Here is a 2,358-nt window from a genome sequence, read left to right on the forward strand (position 1 = left end):
TCACTACATTTTCATAAAAAGAAACTTTAAGTTTTAGAATTATTGGGGATGTTGTTATTCTTTAACATACCTATGAGATGGCCATACAATCTTGTTAATTCATGTGTGGTGTGTTGGACCAGAAGCATGGCCTGGAAAAATGTTAGAAATTAGGAATCTTGGCCTCACCAGCAGTGCTGTGGGTGTGGGTTGCACGCACCGTGCCTATCAAATAGCTCCGGGCATGTGGTGCTGTCACTAATTCCATCCCAGTAAAGAGCTGCTGGGGCTGGATGGTCATGGGGGAGCCTAGTAGAGAGGAGTATAAAACCCAGTCTTTTGATGAAGAGCCCCAGCAGCTGCTGAAGACAGCACTCAAAGATCCAGGTGCCATGGACTTGGAGAAAATGGCTAATGTGATTGTGGACTATTGTCTGCAGGACTGTGTTCAGCAAGGAAGCAGGACCCATGCTATGCCATTATTCAGGCAGAGAGCAAACAAGCAGGTCAGGCTGTCTTCTGGAGTGGACTCGCAAACCAGCTGCAGTAGGAGTACCAGGCTCGGGAGCAGCTGTGATCCCTTTCCGTCCAGGGGCCGGGTCTGCTATGTCACCTTTATCTGCAATGCCTTTGACTACTTGAGCGTGAATAACATACACATGCTGGCCCTGGTGAACTCTGTCTACAACCGCCTCTTCTGGCTGGCCCAGCCAAAGAATCTGAGCAATGACGAGGACGTGGACTGCCTGGTGCTGCAGCTGCACCACGTTGGGGATCAGGTGGAGAAGGTGAACAGCAGCGAATGGATGAGCTCTTTGTCCTGATCCAGGATGGCTTCCTGCTCCCAATCGGCCTCAGCTCCCTGGCCCAGCTGCTGCTGCTGGAGGTCATTGAATTCCAGGCAGTGGCTGAAAGACAACCTCAGCCACCCACAAATATTACTACAACAAGGTGTCTGACTAGGCCTCCAGATCAGGCTTCCTCACCAGCAACACTGGCCTTCCTCGACCCACCTCCCAGCCTGGCAGTGCAGTCTTTGCCTCTCCCAAAGACATTTTCCCTTCCAGAATTTCAACAGTTTATGAGAAGTTTCCCATTTAACCTGGTGGTCCTGTCCTGAGCACCTACGTTTTTTCTTCAAGAATTGGGGAAAACACCACACAGACCTGCCCCCCAGTCCCCTCAGTCTCTCTCGCTCATCGCTCTCCACCTAAACCAGGCAGAGAAAGGGCAACTCCTAAAAACCACTGCACTGTGTAACCACTGGTACAACAGCTTCTTGGTGCCTCAGTTCCTCATCCATAAAATGGGTGCCCATAGCCATTGTTGGGATGCTTTGGAACATCAAGGGGCAGAGGTTCAGAGCACGAATCACACCAGAAACTGCCTTTTATACATTTTTGTATAAGGACGACTTTGGAAACAGGCACATTTCCTCAGTCAGTTTTAATGAGTGGCAGTACTGCTTCACGTGCTACACAGTTCAGAGTGAGAATTTTCTAATAAACCTTCCTTAAAAAAATGAAGAATCTTGAGCCCTAACCCAGACCTCCTGAATAAAAATGAGCATTATTCTAAACAAGATCCTCAGGAGTTTCAGGTGCATAGTTAAATTGCACAAGCGCAAGGCTGGAACTCTGCGGGGCACCATAAGCCACTAACTGTCCAGGTCCATTGAGATATCCTGGAGCTCCTCCTGCTGGCAAACACCTGTGTTTCAGGCTCTTACCTCTCATTTATTAAATTCATTCAGCTATTTATTCAGAACTTGCTATAAGAAGGCACTGAGGATTCATCAGCGAAGAGTTACAAACCACAGCACAATGAAGAACTTACATTCTACTGGTGGAAATCAAATATTAAAATAATAATAAATTATATATCAGGTGGTGGTAAGTTCTGTTGAGAAAAGCAAAGCAAGTTGAGAGAATACGAGGTGCCAAAGACATGCACACATCCCAAAGTATTCGTATTGAGAGGCAGGACTGATTCTGAGCCAGATAAGAGAAGTAATTTTCTTTCTGAAAAGGAAGATAAATAATCATTTTACAGAACACTGTAAATGGAGACCTGGCTTGCTTAAAAAAAGAAAAATGTTATTGAAACCCCAAAGCTTTAGAAAGAACTAGAATGTCATGGCTCTGAAAACTCTTAGGAGAGATTTCTGTTATTGGTCTACTTCGACTTACCCCTAACCAGGAGGTGCTAGAGTCAAATAGTTCTTGGCCCTCCCCATCCGCAGAGGGCAAAACTTGGGTCTCCTCCCAAGATGGAGAGAGGCAGGACAATGAGTATCTAAAGAGTCCTCTACCAAAAATACTTCTACTGTTTCCCCCTCCCATACCCATCCTCTAGTCTAATCAAGAGAAAATCATCAGA

The 2,358-nt window shown here is 46.2% G+C and overlaps 1 pseudogene; it reads left to right on the top strand.

Annotated features, from left to right (window-relative positions):
• Nucleotides 1-272: 272 nt before the first annotated feature.
• Nucleotides 273-942, top strand: LOC129065135 (MIF4G domain-containing protein-like; annotated as a pseudogene).
• The last annotated feature ends 1,416 nt before the right edge of the window (nucleotides 943-2,358 follow it).

This window comes from Pteronotus mesoamericanus, unplaced genomic scaffold (assembly GCF_021234165.1).
Source record: "Pteronotus mesoamericanus isolate MK-2021 breed Mesoamerican mustached bat unplaced genomic scaffold, CSHL_Meso_final contig_173, whole genome shotgun sequence".
NCBI classification, from domain to species: domain Eukaryota; kingdom Metazoa; phylum Chordata; class Mammalia; order Chiroptera; family Mormoopidae; genus Pteronotus; species Pteronotus mesoamericanus.